Source organism: Doryrhamphus excisus, linkage group LG12 (assembly GCF_037039965.1).
Source record: "Doryrhamphus excisus strain RoL-2023G ecotype Guam linkage group LG12, RoL_Dexc_Guam_v1.1, whole genome shotgun sequence".
Taxonomy (NCBI): domain Eukaryota; kingdom Metazoa; phylum Chordata; class Actinopteri; order Syngnathiformes; family Syngnathidae; genus Doryrhamphus; species Doryrhamphus excisus.
This window is the reverse complement of record NC_136368.1, coordinates 14,378,039-14,400,640: the sequence shown is the minus strand read 5'-3', so window position 1 is coordinate 14,400,640 and position 22,602 is coordinate 14,378,039. Positions and strand designations below refer to the sequence as shown.

At 40.4% G+C, this 22,602-nt stretch overlaps 1 long non-coding RNA gene across 1 annotated transcript in view; it reads left to right on the top strand.

Moving 5' to 3' along the window:
* The first annotated feature begins 1,307 nt into the window (after nucleotides 1-1,307).
* The window catches only part of LOC131135366 (uncharacterized), a 163,779-nt gene continuing 142,484 nt past the window's right edge, over nucleotides 1,308-22,602 (top strand). Inside the window, exon 1 of the long non-coding RNA XR_013629589.1 lies at nucleotides 1,308-1,345. This is a non-coding gene — a long non-coding RNA (uncharacterized LOC131135366). The remainder of the gene's footprint in view (nucleotides 1,346-22,602) is intronic.

The window sequence follows — 22,602 nt, the reverse complement described above, 5'->3', positions numbered from 1 at the left end:
GAGATTCAAAGTGCTGCTCGGTAACACTCATGAAAATTCATCCTCAAGTACCTGTCCAGAGGTCAAACCCATGATTGGGAAATGTTGCCAAAACATGTCCGACATGTGAGACATGGGTGCTGCTTTGCTTCGACTGCAGAAAAGCTGTGTCTACACCAGGCTTTTTAAAAGCATGCGTGTGGTGGAAGAACAGACCTGTCTTTTTTTTTTTTGTCTGTACATTTTAGTCAATGACGAAAGTACCATATTGTTTCCTAAATATCATTTTTTTTCCAGAGAAAATAAGTCTATTCCTGTATGTTCAACATATGGAGATTTGTACATGCTGACCAACAGAGCTCTTCTGTCCGTCACTCACACACACATAAAAATAGCTCAGTTAGCAAACAGAAGGGTTTTTTTGCAAATGTTAAAATAATGGTGACCGGCAATAACGTGTTATTAAGCAAGTTCATCCCTCGTTTATCGTGGTTAATTTGTTCCAGACCAGAAGTGAATTTCCGTGAAGTAGGATTCAGTATTAATAATCATTCACGAGGGTTGCGGAGGGTGCTGGAGCCTATCCCAGCTGTCTTAGGACGAGAGGCGGGGTACACCCTGGACTGGTCGCCAGCCAATCACAGGGCACATATAGACAAACAACCATTCACACTAATATTAAAATAAAATCTAATATTTTCATAGAGCATAGAAAACCTGATTATGACTTTGTAAATACGATGTATATTATTAGAGCCCTGTAGACATGAAATAACACCCCTAAAGTCCCATTATCCTTTGTTTGCAATTTCACTATTGAAAACATAATTAGAGGGGCCGTTCTATAATTGCCTCAATATGCCAATTTCCCAAAAAGGCATGGAAGCCATACTTAAGAAAAAAAAATTGCAAAAATAGCTAGCTTATGCTAGCTTATAAGCAAGCGTGATATTGTACAGGTAGCGCAAGAACACTGTGCTAGTTTGGCTGTTGATGAAGGTTGAAAGAAAAACATAGCATACATTTGTACGTTTTAAACCAGTCTTCTGCAAAGTTATTGAAAAACTGAAGAAGACGAATAAATGTGTGCCGTTGTCTGTGTTTCAAGAATAGTATAATATTGTGCGAGAAACCGAACCCGAAACGGCCAAAAATTTGGCCAACTTCCGTGTCTCTAAAATCAGGATGTTTTGCTGCTATTAGTAATTGTTAGTAACAGGTTTATTTGTCTTAATTAACAATGTCATGTTTGGCATTAGTCTTCTAGGTGGTTTTAATGCGTATTTTAAGGTTGTTTACAACTGACAACTGTCTTTTTTTTCCTTACAGGGATACAAGTTTACTTTCTTGTGGCTGTGCCATGTTGGTAAGATACTCTTCTCATTATTTTATTCTTTATTTGTTTGTAAATGACTTACTCTTTGACAAATTTCCCTATTATAATTACACCATGGAAAAATCATGTGTCCTTAATCCTTTTAGATAGACTAGATAGATAGACTTTCTTTATTGTCATTGCACAATAACACAGCAGTGAAATTGCCAACGAAATGTCGTTGCCTGGCTCCTGTATAATAATAAATAATAATGTGGAGAATAAATAGATCACATCAAATATGAACAATGTACAGCGTGAACAGTAATTTGTACAAATAATTTAAATAATTTAGAATAAATAATATTCATTTCAGGTTTTGCGTGTGCGTGTGGGCAGGTAGCGGCTTATCATAACATTTCATGTTTAATTTTGTGTATAGTATGTTTCCTGTAGGCCAATAAATATGGCAGTCAATGCCCCCCCCCCTCCAAAAAAAACCATATATGGATGGTTTGGATAAAGACTTTGGACTAGTTTTGATGTCTATTAACGCTTAAAGCACAAGCTGAAGTTATTTAAAAAGTTTTGTAACTGCAAATAAAAAAGTGCATCAAAGAATGGACATTTAAGGGTTAACCATCTTAAAAAGTGTTTAAGTTATCGCCCGGGCACTTCCAAAGACAATGAGCCGTTTATGAGTACAGTGCCCTGGCCTCTCTCGGACCAGCTGGCGGCTCGCAGGGCCAAAGAGATGAAAAGCTGCTCTCTGCAGCTCACCCGAATGGTACTGATGGAACCTTTTAAAGTGGCAGAATTGCTCCAGTGAGTAAAAACATGGCCAAGGCTCAGGCTGATGTCATATCCCAGCTGTTGCCTCCATCAGAACGCTGCGTCTAAAGTGAGTCTCTGAGCATTCCACGCAAAACATGCACTCACTCAGTGAGGCGGCAATGGGGATTTTTTTTTTTTTTTTTTTTTTGAGGCGCCGTGCCTCCACTGGCACCCTTATGGACCGGCTGCCAACTAGCGGGTCTCCAAAGGCATGCCGGTTTAAAAAGGGCCGGGCTCAATCAGCACATGCTTAGACGGGTGATGACTCTGTTCCCTTGTCGTTGTTAAGTCTATCAGTGTTCCCTTGTTTTTGCCCTTCCTAAGAGGCGGCACCTCCATGCAGCTGTTGAGAGCTTGTACCTGATGTCATCTTAATAGCACCCTGCCCCCCTCCTTGTTAAGCATCCTTCTCTCAGCGTGTGCTCCTTTAAGCATTTTTCTTTGATGACATCTTCTTTGTGGTCACCCCAGCCCTCGACAATTGACCTCTCACTTTTCTCCCGGCACTTCCATGTGAACGGCATCCGTTTGCTGTCGAGGGTCGGCGCCCATAAAGAAATAGAAGAGTAGTTACTAGTTTTTGACAGTATGTGCTTTCATGTTCATGAAAGTATACGGTGCAGGTTACCATAGTAGAATGTGAAAATCCAAAAAGAAGCTTCTACCTCGCCCGGGGCTAAAGAAATCAAGCGCTAGCATGCATACTCACAAAGCAGCAGAGGTGGAGAACATGAAGAGTGTTTCAGGACAAATGAAAGTAATTTCTGCTCACAGTTAACATTGCTGTGTAGCAATGAAGGAAAGTGGATTGAAAATATCGGACTGAAGTTTAGTTTGAAAAACTACCAGACTGAATAAACAGTACTTCTGCTGGTTGCAGCCACGTAGTACACACAATTTTGCCTCAATTGCTTCAAGACAAGATGGCCTCGTGTTTGGCATGTTTGTTTGGACATTTCTGTGTGGAATTTGCACGTTTTCCCCGTGCATGTGAAGGTTTTCTCTGGGTACTAGACTCGAAATAGTCAATAAGTTTGAATGGGATTGTAAAAAATGGTTGTTTGTCAATATGTGTCTGGCGACCAGTCCACTGTTTACCCGAAGTCAGATGGGATAGGCTCCAGCATTACCTTTGCAACCTTAGCAAGATGTAGAACGTGGTTTGGTCAATTCTACACAATTTACACAATTCTTAAATTCTAAATAGGTTCCACTTTGACTTGCTTTGACACCAAAAATAAATAAAAGCACAACATTAGTTTTGACTTGTACTATAGTGCTGCTAAATTCTACTGCTTTGAGGAAAAAAAACATTCTTTTTGTGTGTCTATCATCAAAATATTGCATTTTTGTTTGAACTGCCTCAACATTCAATAGTAATGGCGATCTTGCTCTGATTTTGTCGACATAATCACCCAAAGTGATTGCCTTGAAGATAATGATCCGGACTATGATAAACATGTCATTATGAAGGGGTCTGATCTTTGATGTCAATGATATTAAAAATCAGTAGTTTGGTTGATCCCACATAAAAATCAGTAGTCTGAGGGGAAAAAAACTGTTGTGGGGTTTAAATGTGTTTGAGTGTGAGACAATATGAATTATTTTATTTTTGTTGTCATATTAAGCATTAAGTTTTGCCCTTAAAAAACCATAAGAGTTGGGTTGGATGGTTCTCGGATTGTTGACATAATTGGTCGATGGTATTTTTGACTGTAGTAGGGCATTGGATCATCCCTGAATAACTTCAAAAGCATCAAGGTTGGTCAGTGAAAATCAAAATGTGATTGACAATTGACTGAGAGAAGACTATAAGACGATTGCTAATGTCAACATATTGGGGTGGCCTTTGATTTTATTCATTAAGTTTTTTGTTTGTCCTTAGAAATCAATTGGATTTGTGTTTTGATTGTGAAGACATAATCCTAGGACAGGGGTTTCAAACACGCGGCCCGCAGGCCAAATGTGGCCCACAGGACACTAGTTTGAGGCCCCCGCCTTGATATGAAAGTTTAATGTTAGTGCGGCCCACGCAAGTTTGATATGGATGCTGTATGGTATCATGTACCCAGAAAAGATTATTACGTTTGATTAATGTTCATGTTAAAGGTTAAATAACTGTTAATAGTTATCCTCCCTATCCGTGTGGAAGTGGTAAGTTTTTGGCTATTAAAGTTTAAAGGAAATAACTTGAAGGCTACCGTTTAGGTGGTTAGCTCTCTAGTTTGCGAGTTAGCATGTGTCTCAAGACCCTGCAGTTGTGCAATATGTTGTAAATTAAAAAAGTATAAATGTGATTATAGTTTTGTCATGTCTACAGGGCTCTAATAATGCTTTAATTTTAATCTGAAAAAAATAATTAGTCTACCCACCAACTAGTATATGTGGTTTCTTAAGTTTTTATTATTTGCCGTTTTATTATTATTATTTTATTTATTTATTACTGTGATTGATTTTCTTTATTCTTGATTTGTTTATTTATTTTTCATCTTATTTTATGTAGAAAAATAAAAATTAAGATATTTGAGAACAGTGGAATGTTTTATCAGAGTTTTTCTTGTAGAAAATTCGAACCAAAGTTTTTTTTAATTTTTTGTTTTTTAATAAATGCGTTTTTTTTCTTTTTTTTTTTTTGGAAAACCTGATGCGGCCCAGTCTCACCCAGACCTGAGCTCCAGTGGCCCCCAAGTAAATTGAGACCCCTGTCCAAGGAAGTCTTAAAAGTTGGTAGCTAACAATCCCGACTATAGTACAGATGTCATTAGTAAGGATACCGGCAAATCAAAAACTCTTGCTTTGACATTGACAATGTTTATCAATCAAAATCAATAGTCAATTAGAAAAGTAAGGTTTGGAATTGTGACTGTGGGACAAATATAGAATTCCTATTATCTTTATTTCAAGAACATTGAATTCTCCTTTGACACCAACTGCTGCAACCATCTTACGTCATAGTTAATTAAGAATAAATACGGTTCTTGTTGAGTGCATCTCAATATGCTTTGCCACCTTGTAATGAGTCACACTGTCGTCTCTGTCTGTGTCACAAAGTAGCGTTAACTCTTGACTGAATGTCACTTGGAAATGGTAAAAAAAAAAAAAAAAATTGTACAGAAAGCCTGTCAGCAACAACTTGATTAGTTATCGCAATCAAACAAAGCCGCCGTACGTTAACGCTCCTCGACACGTCCCGCAAATGCCTTCAACCTTGCCAACATCCAGCTGCGAGAAAACATCCAAACCCCCAAACAAGAGGAGACGCTATTATTTTAATTATGCTGTCTTTTTTTTTTGTTTATTTCACCCCCACCCTCACATCACACCCCGAAAAACACAGCTGGATGTCAAAAAAAAAGTGTGTGAGAGACGACAGAACAAGTGAGCGTTCGCAAGCACCCAAGTGGTTCTCTGCAATGTAGGAAATAGCTCTTATTAAAGTCAATACACATACATATTCCTGATGCATAATTTATGCTTCCTGCTTCTGTTGCATTAGAGTGAGCGCCGGTGAATAACTTCACACACTAAGCTCCGTTTGGGATTTTTCAAAGGCTTTCCAAAAAGGTGCATAAAATATTGCAAAAATAAAAACCTGGTGTATTTCAGAGTTAACGTCTCGGGTCATTGCAAAACAACTTAGAATACATAATGTATGGTGTACCACAAAGTTTTTTTTTGTATTTTTAATAGCCATGTAGGGCGGCACGGCGGTCGAGTGGTTAGCGCACAGACCTCACAGCTAGGAGACCAGGGTTCAATTCCACCCTCGGCTATCTCTGTGTGGAGTTTGCATGTTCTCCCCGTGCATGCGTGGGTTTTCTCCAGGTACTCCGGTTTCCTCCCACATTCCAAAAACATGCTAGGTTAATTGGTGACTTCAAATTGTCCATAGGTATGAATGTGAGTGTGAATGGTTGTTTGACTATATGTGCCCTGTGATTGGCTGGCAACCAGTCCAGGGTGTACCCTGCTTCTCGCTCGAAGACATCTGGGATAGGCTCCAGCACTCTCCGCGACCCTCGTGAGGAAAAGTAGAAAATGAATGAATGTATGAATGACAAAGGAAAACTGCCCTGATTTTGACATTTTGACCATCATTCACAATTCTTGTGTGAAACATGAACGCACATCTCTAAAGATCTAAAAACAAAGATTTTTGATATATAAAAAGAGGCAGCTAAAATTGCACATAATGAAGTCCAAAAAGCGCCAACAACGTTCCATTCACATAACTGCATATTCACCAAGTTGAGATAATTCGCTTTGTTATTGTTATTATCATCATATCATCGCACTGAAGAACTACTTTACTAGCGTAGTGACACCTGGCTAGTGACAAGCTTCACCACACGCTTGCTCACTGCGCGTCAGGCCACTACCGAAAGGTAACCCTTTGTAGCCCTATGTAACGCCACTGCTGGTTTTGTTTTGTTTTTAAGTTTGCAAAAGTCAATTCTTAGGTGTAGCGTTCATTTCTATATCGCTATGTAAAATGTGTAAAATGTGCTTAAAGTAAGTGAAAATACTGCAATTATTACCTGTTAACCAAGGTTAATTGGCCACTTCAAATTGTCCATAGGTATGAATGTGAGTGTGAATGGTTGTTTGTCTATATGTGCCCTGTGATTGGTTGGCGACCAGTCCAGGGTGTACCCCGCCTCTCGCCCGAAGACAGCTGGGATAGGCTCCAGCACCCCCCGCGACCCTCGTGAGGAAAAAGCGGTCCAAAATGAATGAATGAATGAATGTTAGGTGGAGAACCACACGGTTTCAGGAAAAACCAAATGAACCCCGCATGATTGCGTGCTTTGGCGATAGAGGCAAGGAAAACTGCAAACAGTAGGGCTTTTTCTGGAGTTTGCGACGTTGAAGACCGTTTGCGTGTAAAGCAAAAACACAAGTCGGACAACAGGTTAATGGGGCAAAACAACTCCAATTAAATAAGTCAACATTTTGCCGTGCATGTCATTAGCTAAATAGTGCACATTCCAAACCAAAGCAAAGCCATGTGGCTGCAGAGTCCACAAACACCTCTTTCATATTACGTGTTTATTATTTTTTTAGATCGATGTCATTAATATCGGGGCCTTTCAGGATGACAGATTAGCACTGAGTGCTAATCAGCACCATTAGACGATAAATATCGGTAATTCAATCACGCCGGCAATTTCTTGTTGCGATAATGTGATTTTGCTCATGTAAGCGATTAAGTAATTAGCTTACATCTCTGTTGATTACGTTCCACTGGACTTTGGTGCCATCTGATTGTCTTTGAGATTACGCTGCAAGTTTTTTTTCTTGTTATTTGACCGCCGTATGCCCTTAAGTGATTTTTATGTGTTCCGAATAAATGGCCTCGCTTAGCTCATTCTCAAGGATTTCTTTGTCTCTGCTAGAACGTTAGCCTTTAGGGCATTTACTGATTTTCAATATTTTAGCGCTCTACATTTTTATTTACAAAGTAATTTGTCGGTTAGTGTTAATTTCCTAAATACAACATAAAAGGAGTGTAGTGTGGTGTGTGTGTGTGTGTGTGAGTGAAAGAAACAAAATGAAAGGGGAAAGTCATAAAAACAGCAAAAGAATCAGGGAAAATTGCTTCCATGTGTTTGCAGCTGCCAGAGCCAAAGGAAGCGGAGCGCTCCCTTAAACGCTCCTGACCCGCCGAGACTGGGCCAATTCAGTTTGAAAGGCCCCGGCTCGCTAATGAAGGCCTAATTTTTATTGCCACTCCGTCGGCTTCAAAGCGACGCGTCTTGCCAAACATAATTTCACTGGAGGTATTTTCAGGTGCACTGCAAATAGTTCATAAACAATTTCCCCATTAGTCCACGCAATGCGTTTTCTATGGGGTGAATGTTTGGTCTGTTTTTTGGTCGCCACCCTTACCTCCCTCCCTCTCCCCTCTCTCTTCACTTGTCGTGACACCGCAAGCCACGGCCCCGCTTCCTGTCGCTACCCCTTGCATCCAACCTTTTAGTCCCACCAGCTTAAGCCATCATATAGACCACTTAGTGGCCCTGGGAGTTTTCAGGCAAGGTGAAGAAAGTCAGTATCTGTTGCAGAGAAGAGGAGACGTCATTAGAGGATTAGGGATATTTTTTTTAAATAAATCCTGCTGGAGCGGGCCTGGTTGTTGTCAGCGTCAAATATCGCAAGCAGAAACACTGAAAGTGCTAAAGTATCAAGAAGCTCTGCTGTGCATTAATGGCATTAATTTGTATATTTTTTATGAATAAGTGTTTAATTTAGTTTTTTTAATTATGAACATTTATTAATTACATTATTGTGTTATATGTATTTTTGAGTGGCAATTTTATAGGCAATTGTGTCTATAACTCTTTTTTTTTTTAATATATATATATATATATATATATATATTTATATATATATATATATACAGCGAAACCTCACTTAGCCTACACCCCAGTTAGTGTGTCTTGGTTTATGCTGAATATATACACCAAAGTCTTGCTTTGGTTTGTGTACATGTTAGCAAACAATATGGAGCGCATTTTGTCATATTATTAAAACACTGCAGCAGTGTTCTTCACGTATTTTATCACAAACCGTCCTTGTTCACACAATTCTTCCACAAGTCGAAAAAATGTTAACCCAAAACACATTTTCCTAATTTTACAATAATAGTTTTACATGCCTAAGATAATTCTGAAAAATATAAATAACCGTTTAATGTTACTTTTTACCTTTACTGACAATGTGATTGTTCCCAAAGACATGATTTAGTAGTGAGATGAACATGGACCGCACCTTTATTTTTTTTATTCGATAGTATTGCTCACCTTCTTTATCAAAATGCGAGTACTCTGCTGTTTAGTCATGTGTCTGTGAAAATTATGACATTGCAGTTCAAAAGTGTCCTGTTTGATGTGAAATCGTAACTTATATATTTGATTTCACTAAAGACCACACGTTGGTGAGGAAAATGCTTGGTAAAAAAGGTTATTTTGAGTTTAGCAGATTTTTTTTGCTGGTAGGGAATCAGGAACTCTAATGATGGTGGCCTCGTTAGGAATTGTAAACAAATGTGGCTTTGCTGTACGAGCCCTTGCTAGCAAATAAACACAGGAGCAAAGCCTGAGGGAGAGCAAGGGAAGCACAGCTTGGGGGAGGTTATTTGGCTTACAGCAATGCCCATATACGGAAGCCCGCCCCTCTGTGACATCACAAAGGGGGCAGTTTTACCACGCCTTCTGAAACGAAGCATTTTGAGCCATCCCAAACTTCTTTCAGGGATCACTTCCAAATGCGCAAACCTCATTACCTGAAACTTTGGCATTGTTTAACATGAGAATACAACATTATAACTACATTTATAGATCAGAAATGTGGAAAAAGCATAATAGGTCCCCTTTAAGAACAAATTAGGCTCAATTAGTATCAAAATAGGCTATTCATTCATTTTCTACTGCTTTTTCCTCACGAGGGTCACGGGGGTGCTGGAGCCTATCCCAGCTGTCTTTGGGCGAGAGGCTGGGTACACCCTGGACTGGTCGCCAGCCAATCACAGGGCACATATAGACAAACAACCATTCACACTCACCATTCATTCATTCATTCATTTTTTACCGCTTTTTCCTCACGAGGGTTGCGGGGGGTGCTGGAGCCTATCCCAGCTGTCTTCGGGCGAGAGGCGGGGTACACCCTGGACTGGTCGCCAGCCAATCACAGGGCACATATAGACAAACAACCATTCACACTCACCAAAATAGGCTATTTACGACAAAAACAAATGCATTGTTTTTACCATGTAAAACTGTATGCTCAGCAGCAGCCATGGGCATTCCCCGTGTACTCAGAATGGTACAATCTCGATTACATGACACTTACACTTACTGTATGACCCAACTGCGAGATTAGTAAGTAGTCCAATCGTCCATTCGTCGAATAGTCGGCTATTCTGAGACACCCCAAAAACTATACAAATGTGTTTTGCGTTAATATATTTTGGCTTTCTGGAGCAAATTCAGAGGAGCGGGGGTGCAAGGTGTAACGCCCCCTAAAAAAAAAAAAATTCTAAAATGCAGCACAAGATAGATCCACTCATTGCCCCTTCCTCCCTCTCCTCAGTAGCCATCCAATCACTGTTAGTATGCAAATCAGCCACATGACCTGTGTCTAGAACCAATCTACTAAGAAAACCAACATGAACCAGCTCTTTGGCGATAGAGGCAAGGAAAAAATACCTCTACAAACCACCAACAACCCTTTCCCAGTCATTTTTCTGTGATGCGACAACATCTTCCGACCTAACCAGCCGTCATTGGACGCTCGCTGTACACAAACGACTTCATAAACCGTTTTGGATGGGGCAATAACGGCAAATGTAAATCTCAGTCAGCACAAATAGCAAGATGATTGCCCATTAATCACTCTTAGAGCCCCCCCCTCCCCCTCGCTCCCTACAATAACCCACATTTCACCACCTTTTTACATTTCAATGTTGTTATTGTTCTGTAATTGTGTTTCCTCCCCTGCAGCACCGCGCCTCTTTTGAAGCAGGGAAAAATGGAACACTTGTTATCTGAAAGAGGGCAGGTATTTATTTATTTTATTTTATTTTTTTGCAATAAACTGGCGTGTTGTCTTTGTACACATAACATGTTTAATGGTCATACAGGACATAAATCACAGCAGGGATTACCCAGTACTCTCCTCTTCGATTCACCCCCACCCACCAATTGTATTTCTTCTCTTATGATGTTGTGTTTTTTAAGGCATTGTAGTATTTTTAGATGGACAGTTATGTTCTATGTCTAGGGGTAAATTTAGACAAATGTTATGTGTAACGAGGTTACATTGCAGTACATCCATCCACTTTCTATATGTCGCTTATCCTCACAAGGGTTGTGGGTATGCTGGAGCCTATCCCAGCTCTCTTTGAGCGAGAGGTATACCCTGGACTGGTCGTGACCTTTCCACTTTGCAGAATTCCTAACGAAGAACATTTCTACACCAAACACTGTCTCATTCAATGGGGGAAGAGTGGCCACTCATGAGTTGCTTTGCCACCTCTGATTATATTGTATTTATGTGTGTATATATAAGTATATAATTTTTTCACACATCTGTAAAAATTTGGCGCCCCCACTGGGTACATGCCAGAATACATGCAATAGATACCCTCAAAATTTTGAAATCATGAGAACAGTTAGTTGTGAAATCCCTCCAGTGTCTGCAAAAGATGTTTAGCTTGATGGCGGCCATGTTTTTCAACCATTATTACTCAAATTTTTCAGGCATGTGCTTGCCAGTCCCCTAAAGGTGTGTGCCATTTTTTGCTGTGATTTGGATAAACGGTCAAACGTTACCACAAATATTTCAAAGGGTTTTTTTGTAGCGCATATTGATCATCCAGACATCAAGTCAATCCAATTTATGGGGTTTAATAACTGAAAAATAAAAATTGCAGTGTTTCAGGAAAAGAGTTAGCCTTACAAAAAAATACAACCTGTACATCCAGGGGGTCCTTTTTTAGTAATCAATGTGGGGCCGAAGTTGACCCGACAATGTTCCAGCTTTGAAAGTAACCTAAGAGCTATAACAGACCCGGCATGTCACATTTGGGAACATTTCAACAAAATGCGTCCATCCTAAAGAGCATATAAATAATAATGCCATCCAGAATAATCTGATTTTAAGTGTTTCAAGGACTGCACTTTTTTGGAATTTTGCCCATCATCCACAACCCATAGTATGTGTGAGACATGAACACACGTGGCTTTGTCTTTTCTGTGCGAACAGATCTGGAAACAGATAAAGAGACAGGTAAATAATGCACACATCTATTCTACCTTCAAAGCCTACCATTAAAACACAAAAATTTCCAACATTTCATGTTTTATGTACATGCTGTCACAGGTAAATACTTGCAGTATTTTGACTTACTTTAAGCATTCCTGGAACTTCCTTCCTGGGAACATCGATTTCACATAGCGATATAGAAATGAACGCTACACCTAAGAATTGACTTTTGCAAACTTAAAAACAAAACAAAAACAGCAGTGGCGTTACATAGGGCTACAAAGGGTTACCTTTCGGTAGTAACCGCAGCGAGCAAGCATGTGGTGAAGCTTATCACTAGCCAGGTGTCACTACGCTAGTTTTTCAGTGTGACATAGTGATGATAATAATAACAATGCGAACTATCTCAACTTGATGAATATGCAGTTTTGTGAATGGAACGTTGTTGGCGCTTTTTGGACTTCATTATGTGCAATTTTAGCTGCCTCTTTTTATATATCAAAAATCTTTGTTTTTAGATCTTTAGAGATGTGCGTTCATGTTGCACACAAGAATTGTGAATGATGGTCAAAATGTCAAAATCAGGTTCTAAGGGACTCAGCGGGTTCTTGTACCTGAAAATACACAAAATAGCCAACATGGGTCACTAAAAACTTTTTTTCTTTCTTTAAAAAAAAATGTAAACATGTTTTAGGGGAGACTATGGTCTATTAATCAGAATATATTGAAATACAAGTGATATGCAGTATTCTGGTCACAAGGTGGCAGTAATGATAAAACAGAGACATTACAGGAACTCATTTAATCCCAGCCATTTTTCAAAAGCCCTCCCTCTTGGTTCATTCATTCATTCATTTTCTACCGCTTTTCCTCACAAGGGTCGCAGAGGATGCTGGAGCCTATACCAGATGTCTTCGAGCGAGAGGCGGGGTACACCCTGGACTGGTCGCCAGCCAATCACAGGGCACATATAGACAAACAACCATTCACACTCTCATTCATACCTATGGAGAATTTGGAGTCGCCAATTAACCTAGCATGTTTTTGGAATGTGGGAGGAAACCGGAATACCCGGAGAAAACCCACACATGCACGAGGAGAACATGCAAACTCCACACAGACATGGCCGAGGGTGGAATTGAACCCTGGTCTCCTAGCTGTGAGGTCTGCACGCGAACCACTCGAATGCCATGCAGCCCCCTTTAAGTCATAAATTTAAATTTAAAAAGGTGATTATTTTCCCTGCTGCCATCCATGTTTATCTCGCTAGCTGCTGTTTTGGGATCTGATGGGCAATACAAGACCGATTTGACTCATGATTCTCTAATTCCCCTCCAAACACAAACCTTCATTAATGAGTTGTTATTGAAAGAAAGGGACCCCTTGGTATCTGTTAAACACACACAGGCCCTCTTTTAATGAGCTCCGTCTTGGGGAAAAGCAACACATCGCTTGTCTCTTTAAGACTCTATCTTGCCGTTGTCCGAAAATTCTGGATGAATTTTAAAAAGATATGAAAATAACAAGAGCAACATTATTTCATTTTGGACCAAAATGGGTCACAGAGAGTTTTACTTTTGATGGATGGAAATGTGCCTAGCCCCCCACCCCTTGCAATCCCAACCTAACCCCACAGCCATGTCTTTTAAGCCAATTCCACTGACTTTCCCAACAGGAAATGAGAGCTTTAGGGGTAAAGAGTCGGGCGGCGTGTTCACATGGTGGTTCACAGACGGCGTTGCACACCTAAAGCAGATGTGAGCGCAAAGGCTCCAGTGATAATAATCGATGGATTGCTGACAAAAAACACCACTTGCCAAGAACCAAATTGTCTTTCTGGCTATTTTTATTTTATTATTCTGTGTTATAAATCATTTCCTTTGAAGCCTACACTCGGTTCACAATGACTTTAAAATTCAAAGACTTCATTTAAAGTCGTCTTTGTAAGAGGCAAGCTGCCCCATTAGGCACTCGGACGCAATTAATGCGAGCACAATACTGATCCGCATCAAACACTCACCATTCCCAGATATATCACTCCCTCCCGACAGTCTCTGCTAACACTTTCTAATCATAAATAATCACACACCACAAAAAAAAAAAAAAAAGCCACTCAATTAGATTAGTCTCCCAAGTCGGGGCTTGATAAGAGAGAAGACATTCCTCTGGCCCATTGCTAACTATTAAGCTAAAGCGTAATTGCTCTCTGGTGGCTTCATATCAGCTGCGAGCGCGGAGGTTTCTAACTGGGCCTTATTAGGCCATTTTCAAAGCGGCGCCCATTTTTGTGCGTATTGAATTTAGACTGACGAGAAGATTGAAATCATCCCAAGTCGCTACATGGTGATTAGATTGGCCCGTGTTTTGATTAGCGAAGGGAACATGTTGTGAAGCCTGTGAAATAATGATGTCTGGAGTTTGTGCCCGGAGTTGGAAAAAATGTTTTCATGTGAAGGCAACAAGAAAGTTTGGGAGCACTTATGATGTAGCCGCGTTTGATAGAACCGACCATTTGCATGTTAAGTTATTAGGCAGCTTACGAATGATAGATGAGTCCATACCAGTATATTGAGAAGACCGATACCAAGATTTTCCGATGCTAGCATCAATTTTACAATATCAATAATTTGTTTAAATTAATTATCTCACCTGTGGTGAGACCAGCCATGTTGTTTGATCTAGAGACAGTGCCACTGAGGAAAAGACAGGAAGCGGAACTGGAGGTAGCAGAGATGAGGATGCTGAGGTTCTCATTGGGAGTGACCAGGATGGATAGGATCAGGAAAAAGTACATCAGATGGACATTACATGTTAGAGGCCTCGGAGATAAAGTCAGAGAGGCCAGACTGAGATGGTTCAAACATCTCCAGAGGAGAGATAGTGAATATACTACGTATTGGTAGAAGGATGCTGCGTTTAGAGCTGCCATGTAGGAGGCATAGAGGAAGACCAAATAGGAGGTTTATGGATGTAGTAAAGGAGGACATGACGGTAGTTGGTGTAAGAGAGACAGATACAGAAGACGGTTGGATGGAGGACATTGATTCGCTGTGGCGACCTCTGAAGGGGAAAGTCGAAAGAGAAAGAACATTTAATTGAACCCATTTTGAGGAGATGTATATTCAAGAGAAGGTGCTGGACTAATTTCATTCTAAAACAGCAAAACACTTCTGTCAGCGAGGATTTTTGACTCTTGTTTTTGCAGTAGGTCCTTTTTAAAACAGCACGCTGTCGTTTAGATCGGGGGTGGTCTCATCCTCGGACCCCCCATTTCCCATGGTCATTAAGTGGTGACCCACTTTTATAGAGGTAAAAGTATGATATTTTATTTTTAAATAGCATTCAATGCACACGCATGTCATCTTTTCAACCAAAAATCCACTAAATTTAATATATTTCAGAGCACAAAATTAAGAACTTTAGTTAGCATTATTAATTCATTCTAGAAAGTCCGAATTCAATGAAAAGGTCGCTGACTAAGTCATTTTTTCCAATGATATAATGATGTTAATCCAATGAATCCTTTCCAGAAAGGCAAAAATGTTAACACAAAATTCCTTTTCATAGTTTTACAATTATAGCTTTGCATGCAATAACAATTATAAACCGTGAGGAACAGTCTTTGTTACTGTTAGTATGCAAACCACAGTTTGATTCACACCATTTTCAAACACACTGATGTTCCTGAGTGCATTTAGCACCAGGACACCTGAGGCCACAGGTCTAAGATCAAATTTATAGTTATAATCATCAACTGATCACCGCCTGGTGTTGAGTTGGATTAGATAGCTGGGCGGGAATCTGGACAGACCTGGGAGAACCAACTCGGTAGTTCTGGGGACGTCCGGCAGAGTCTCAGGTTTTTTTCTTTTTCTTCATATATTTTTTGTGAGTTATATAAATGTGTAAGTGGTAGTCAATTTGTCATTTCAATTATTTGGCGTAATTGTATCCCTGTAAAACTATAATTATTGTCTATAAAATGTGTTTTAGGTTAATCTTTTTTGAACTTTTCTTGAACTTGAATTTGATTTACTTTAATTTATATGGGAAAACTTGCCTTGGTTAGAGTACGCCTGGTTTGAGTTGGACCTTCTGGAGTGGATTGACTTTAACCAAGGCACCACTGTATTTTCAAAATATTTGTATTTAAAAATAGGCACATATTTTGACCAACTGTAATTTTGACTTATTTTTGAGTCCTGATTTACCAGCTTCAATCCCCTGGTTAAGGTGATCTTTGACCAACATTTTTTTGCTGTAGGTCCGTACAAACAGCACGGCACTCCTGTCATATAGAATATCTTTAACCAGTGTTTTTGCAGTAGATCCTTAAAAATCTCAGAGCACTCTTGTCATAGAGAAAATATTTGAATCGTCTAAAAATTGTTTGTGACAACTTCTGTCATACAGGATCTTTGACCAGCATTTTTGCTGTAGGTCCGTACAAACAGCACGGCACTCCTGTCATATAGAAGATCTTTAACCAGTGTTTTTGCAGTAGATCCTTAAAAATCTCAGTGCACTCTTGTCAGAGAAAATATTTGAATCGACCAAAAATTGTTTGTGACAACTTCTGTCATACAGGATCTTTGACCAGCATTTTTGCTGTAGGTCCGTATAAACAGCACGGCACTCCTGTCATATAGAAGATCTTTAACCAGTGTTTTTGCAGTAGATCCTTAAAAATCTCAGTGCACTTTTGTCATAGAGAAAATATTTGAATCGTCTAAAAATTGTTTGTGACAACTTCTGTCATAAAGGATCTTTGACCAGCATTTTTGCTGTAGGTCCGTACAAACAGCACGGCACTCCTGTCATATAGAAGATCTTTAAACCAGTGTTTTTGCAGTAGATCCTTAAAAATATCAGTGCACTCTTGTCACAGAGAAAATATTTGAATCGACCAAAAATTGTTTGACGACTTCTGTCATACAGGATCTTTGACCAGCATTTTTGCTGTAGGTCCTTACAAACAGCACAACACTCCTGTCATATAAAAGATCTTTAACCAGTGTTTTTGCAGTAGATCCTTAAAAATCTCAGAGCACTCTTGTCATAGAGAAAATATTTGAATCGTCTAAAAATTGTTTGTGACAACTTCTGTCATACAGGATCTTTGACCAGCATTTTTGCTGCAGGTCCGTACAAACAGCACGGTACTCCTGTCGTATAGAAGATCTTTATCCAGTGTTTTTGCAGTAGATCCTTAAAAATCTCAGTGCACTCTTGTCATAGAGAAAATATTTGAATCGTCTAAAAATTGTTTGTGACAACTTCTGTCATAAAGGATCTTTGACCAGCATTTTTGCAGTGGGTTCTTCAACTACTGAGCACTTGTGTAGAACAGCTTTCACTAGTGTTTTTGCAGTAGATCCTTAAACAGCAGAGTTCTCCTGTCATGTAGAAGATATTTGATTAGTGTTTTCACTGTAGATCTTTTAAAAACAGCAGAATGCTCCCGTCATCTAGAAGATCTTTAACTAACATCAACATAGTGCTTCTGTTTTAATTCTTAAGATTTCATGTTATGTCATGTTCAGGTTGACAGAAAAGTTTATCATTATTACAGACATAATACAAGGTGATAGGTTTCGCCCTCTGAAGTCCTGAACTTGTTGAAAATGTGGCCCTGAGGAACAGTTGAGTTGACTTGCCCTGTCCGAGATGGTTGTCTCTTCCTCTGCCAAGCCAGATTACTGCATACGGGTTCTTCTCCTCACCAGTGAAAGAAATAGCGTTGACCTCTTCTATCTATTGCTTCCATATGCGGGCAGTTATCTCTCTTGCAAATGGAAATGAGAGCCAAAATTGCAACAAATGGGGCCATGCCACCGAATGCAGATGTTACCACTCCACCCCACACCCCCCCACCCCCCGGACCAAAGTGCCCGATTACATTAACTTTAACCCCTCCGTCGACAGAACAGACATCTCTTTTACAAACCAGCAATTTGATGCGAGTGCAGGGCCTGGAGAACAACTGCATGCTTGGTAAATAGGAAGCGATGCTATCAAACACCTGGACCCAGCATCAGGGCACTGTTAACAAACTGGAAGTACCCCGGGGGGCTCGGCCTCCCCCTCCAGTTGTATGGCCTTATGGTCAAATTTGACAGAGAACACCTGTTTTTTTGGGGGTGATTCGAGGGGATTGGTCTAAGATCCACAAGAGGGTGGGGACCATGAGAGGCTACAGGTGCTTCCTCCTTGGGTCTCTGGGAAAAAGCTCTTCTCATCTTCTCATGTACGTAAATGGAAACAAGCTATTCATGCCCCTTGATCAAGTCTTTTTTTTTTTTTTTGCCCCCCTCCCAATTCTGAATAATAAGAAATGCTTATAAAAGTGACCTGACAGATAATTTGCTAAATTGGTTAAATGTTGCTGAGAGCCTGGAGTGTTAATATGCTTCCATTCAGAGCAGGCAGAGGTCAGCGCTTAACAGACTAAAACAGATCCCATCCCACACATTGCCCTTTAGGGTTCTTCTGTAATAATGCCCAGCATGTCCGAGCGTATTTAACACTACATATATTCACATCATCATAACCTGTTATATTTGGTTGTTGTTGTTTTGCGTGGGTTTCCTGTTTGTTTATTTCTTCTTTACTTCTCCTTCAGGGTTATGTCTCATGTGTTCAGTCATCTATTTCTGTGGACTCCAAATGCAGAACATGCTCCATTCTTTGCACTTGCTAAATCCAGATTTTTATTGCACTTTTATTGGCGCCTCCACCTTGCTGAGGCCGAGTCTGACAGTGCTTTGAACCCAAAAAGCTCTCGTTTTTTTTTTTTTTTTAAATCTCTTGATAACATTTACTTTTCAGGAGAGGTGCAATGTGGTTGAGATAAGTCCGTAGCTGGAGTGTCCACAGAAAAATTGGTACATTTTGTGCATGAAAGATGAAAGTCAATACAGTATATGTTAAGCTATCTGAACAAAACTTCAAAGACTGCCATCAAGTTCGATACCGATTTTCCTATGATTAGGTGTCAAACAGTGATACTGGGAACACGGAGGCAAGTTGGGTTGCAAGGTTTACTGTATATCTTGCTCAAAGCACTTAATTTGCGTTTCCAATACTGCTTTGCGGACTTTCATATTATTTGTATCATCATTCATAGTAGTGATGGCATAGTTCAGAGTCTGATTGACTTCGCAGAAAGCTTTTCTCTTACATGAGAAATATTGTCACATTTTAATCTTGGGTGATTTTGTGACACCCCTTTTTGTATCTGTATTACCAACATGGCTTCCAATGCATTTTGATCACAAACCATGGGGGGTCATTTACAGTCATGAGAAAAATGAAGGACTCCCCATTGTGTAACTGTTCTGGTCCTGAACGGCTGCCCTTAAAAGTACTTACAGTAATGTATTTGCAATCACAATTGACTGCGAGTGGTAGTGAGGTTCCAATACTTCGAAAAATGGGATAACCGAATAAACATTGCGGATTTACATAAATTTAGAACATGTTTTCGATCATCATCATCATCCTGTTAATTGTTGTATGAAAGAAAATGGGTTAGTGCATGAAATGTCAGCTTTGAAATGTCAGGTTCAAGGTTCAACACAAAGAGTTGGCAGGCAAGATTGAAACATACAGGTGCTAACTTATTTGTCCGGGTCTGTTCCTGGCTAGCCGGCTGAGGCTAATGAGCAGCAGGTGAGTGGCTGTTGCTTTAATCTAGTGGAGGGAGAGGAGTGGGCTGGGGGGGGGGCGATTTGCAGCTTGTTGAAAGGCCTGTTGTACACATGGCCTTAATTATGGGGTTAGAAGAAAATCAGTCAGGAACAATTGTTTTCCCACTCCTGCCGGAATACTTCTCTCTCCCAATGTCTCACACGTGCTCATGCTGATTGATTCCCACTTGTCAAGTTTTGGAGAAGGCCCAAAGCATCGCTGTTACAAAACCTAACAAATTAAAAGTGTGCAAGTGAATTTCACTCAGTGGATGATTTATCTATTCTTATTTTCCGATGCCAGCTCTAGCAAATTGATGATTTGCAAATGAATCCTATGAGTCAAGATGTTAACCTGTCTCAATGTCTAATTTAGTCCCAACTGGATTTTTTGCCTAAATATGGTCTGGCTAGACCAGGGTTCAATTCCACCCTCGGCCATCTCTGTGTGGAGTTTGCATTTTCTCCCCGTGCATACGTGGGTTTTGTCCGGGTACTCCGGTTTCCTCCCACATTCCAAAAACATGCTAGGTTAATTGGTGACTCCAAATTGTCCATAGGTATGAATGTGAGTGTGAATGGTTGTTTGTCTATATGTGCCCTGTGATTGGCTGGCAACCAGTCCAGGGTGTACCACGCCTCTCGCCCAAAGACAGCTGGGATAGGCTCCAGCACCCCCGCGACCCTTGTGAGGAAAAGCGGTAGAAAATGAATGAATGAATGGTCTGGCTATGTCTTGTCTAGTTTAAAGACCTGGAATGCTAGCATTACTGCTTAGGCCACACACACACAAGGTATTTTTAAAAATGCTGCTGCTGTTGCTCGTGAATGGATTGCCTTTCCAGAGCTCCAGACTAACCTGGAAAATTACTAACTTGGTGCGCACAACGAAATCTACTTGCAAAGTAAATATTCACACTTCTCCCTGTTTCTGAACCAAGCTTCTGCAAGGCCAAATTGGTTGTAACATGTACTGTAAACGGCTGCACGGTGATAAAGTGGTTAGCGCACAGCCAACACAGCTAGGAGACCTGGTTTGATTCCCTCCTCGAGCATCTCTGTGTGGAGTTTGCATGTTCCCCCTGTGCACGCGTGGGTTTTGTCCGGGTACTCCGGTTTCCTCCCACATTCCAAAAACATGCTAGGTTAATTGGTGACTCCAAATTGTCCATAGGTATGAATGTGAGTGTGAATGGTTGTTTGTCTATATGTGCCCTGTGATTGGCTGGCAACCAGTCCAGGGTGTACCACGCCTCTCGCCCAAAGACAGCTGGGATAGGCTCCAGCACCCCCGCGACCCTTGTGAGGAAAAGCGGTAGAAAATGAATGAATGAATGGTCTGGCTATGTCTTGTCTAGTTTAAAGACCTGGAATGCTAGCATTACTGCTTAGGCCACACACACACAAGGTATTTTTAAAAATGCTGCTGCTGTTGCTCGTGAATGGATTGCCTTTCCAGAGCTCCAGACTAACCTGGAAAATTACTAACTTGGTGCGCACAACGAAATCTACTTGCAAAGTAAATATTCACACTTCTCCCTGTTTCTGAACCAAGCTTCTGCAAGGCCAAATTGGTTGTAACATGTACTGTAAACGGCTGCACGGTGATAAAGTGGTTAGCGCACAGCCAACACAGCTAGGAGACCTGGTTTGATTCCCTCCTCGAGCATCTCTGTGTGGAGTTTGCATGTTCCCCCTGTGCACGCGTGGGTTTTCTCCGGGTACTCCGGTTTCCTCCCACATTCCAAAAACATGCTAGATTAATTAGTAATTCCAAATTATCCATAGGTATGAATGTGAGTGTGAATGGTTGTTTGTCTATATGTGCCTTGTGATTACAGCTGGGATAGGCTCCAGCATGCCTGCTATCCTTGTGAGGATAAGCGGTACAGAAAATGGATGGATGTGTAATATAAAGACACAAATAAAATAGATTGACAACTATAGTCCCCATGATGCTTAGAGCGCTGAATCAAAAAGTAACAGACGCAAATACAGTACCGCGTTTTGAAACCTAATGCAGCATTCATGGTTTAATCCAACAAACCTCAAGTAAAGATCACATGCAGAATTACTACAGCTTCTGGGCATGAACACCAGGGTAGCTGTTGAACTCTGATGCGGTGGGGGAAAAAAAATCTCATTGGAAAAACCTGAGGCCAGCTTGGATTGCAAGGTTTATAGTGTGTGTAAGGCACTTCATGTGCAGTTCCAATTCTGCCTCGTGCACTGCCACTTCCATATTATGAGTATAATCATTCACATTAGTGATGCCATTCACAATCCTATTAGCTTCTGGCTGTCCTGTTTTTCTCTCAACAAGAAATGTCATCACGTCGTGTTTCAATCTCACATTTAATTGTGTTAATTGAAAGGTTTTACACTATAAAGGACTGTCAGGGGGCAGCAACATTTTCCTCAGCATGCATTTCATGGATTTTAATAACAGAATTTAGAAGAATTTTGCCAAAAATACACGTTGAAATTGCACAAAACTTCCTTGTTTGAAATGTCTGTCATGCGAGGAAAAGATTAACAAATTTTCACCTTTTTTTGCGACACATGCTGCAAAAGAACCAGCTTAAAAAGTGGCAAAGTTTTAGAAGCACTTGAGCAATCCATTAAAAAAAAAACTGCACAAAATATCCTGTGAGTGACTACTTGACAAACCCTGCTAACAAGATTTGTCTCTACCGTGAATCAAGTTTTGACAAAAATGGGACAAACAAAGAGGGAAAAAAAACCCAAAAACAAATGATGTTGCTTGGCCACAAAAGAACTGCAGGGTGTGATTTATGGACCACTCAAGCGGTTTAAAAGCGCATTCACACAAATGATTCCAACAATTCAGACAAATGAGCAAATAAGTCTATGTTAGTCCTGACAAGGATGTATGACTACGTTTTGGTGAGCTAAAGGGCCATACCCCCTCCGCCCTTCCATCCCCATTTCCACTTTAAATGGCATGATTGTTAGGAATGATGGCGTTCTGGGACTTCCGTGGAACCACAGAGGTGTGCG